Genomic DNA, 1,217 nt, shown 5'->3' on the forward strand with positions numbered 1-1,217 from the left:
AATCACGCCAGCACACACATACTCACCCCCACTCTTATTCCCACTGCTAAACTACCCTCCTCAGCCCATTGTGCCCGATCTATCAAACCCAAAAACAAAAGACACTTGTTTTGATTTGTTTTCAGAAAAGGCCAGCTTCAAACTAGCATTGAATGTGCTGAACAACCCGAGGACGCCTGAGATCCATGTGTGACACCAAGCCAAGCTGTCAATTCGTTTTTTAAAGCAAACTCGTTGCCAAAGAACCAGCATTAATAAGACAAAATAAAAAAGAAATTAGAGAAAAGAAACGGTGTCACAAAAACTGAACAAAGCTGTAAAGCTGTAGTTGAAAGAGAGTTTTTGGGACTGGTGCTCAGCTAACTGGCACTCTGGCACATGTATAAGGTTACAAGGCCAGAGCCAGTCAGGAGTGGTCTCATATGATACACTCTTGGCCAGAACTTCAAAGAAGTCTTTCTTTACACCCAAGTCTTGAATCATTTGATCGCGAATAAATGGTGACTTTTGTTTGGGGACTTTTGAAAGCCTTACGTTTCATGTACTTCGGCTCTATAACATAAAACATGGACAAGGTTAGAAAAGGTGAGAAAATGTCTAGGTAGCCTATAAGATAGGTATTTATACAGTATATATATACACACATATATATGTATAAATAGTATATACTGTATATATATACTCTATAGAGACATTATACAGCATATATATATACCTGTTGCCTGTGCAATCAAATATTTTAATTAGTTAGTGAAAAGTCAGAAATAATCTTTTCTACATTATCTGATCTTTTTATAAGATTTTTTTCAAGTCTGCTGTAATACAATACTTTCATACTTTATGATCATTATTATTATTATTAAGGGTCAATTCCTTCCTAATGTGACGGCACACTACAACATGGGTGGGACAAATCCACAGTCCTTGTTTTATGCAAACACGTGTTCCAAACATTAGCCGAAGCTATTTAATAGCTACTTTCAGCCATAAAATGAAGTCCTACTTTTTACTAAAGTAAAAGTATATAAGAATCATCAGGAATCAAGAATCATACTCAAAGGGCTCATTTTGAGGTTGATAATTGTATCTAGAGGTAGGACCAGAAGAGGCTTATTTGGTGTAATTTTCAAAAAACACCAGATTTTTGTTGTACCGCACATTGCTGCTCCTCCTCTTTTCACCCTGTGTGTTGAGCTCTCTGTTTTTGCTACAGAGTG

This window comes from Etheostoma spectabile, chromosome 11 (genome assembly GCF_008692095.1).
Source record: "Etheostoma spectabile isolate EspeVRDwgs_2016 chromosome 11, UIUC_Espe_1.0, whole genome shotgun sequence".
NCBI lineage: Eukaryota > Metazoa > Chordata > Actinopteri > Perciformes > Percidae > Etheostoma > Etheostoma spectabile.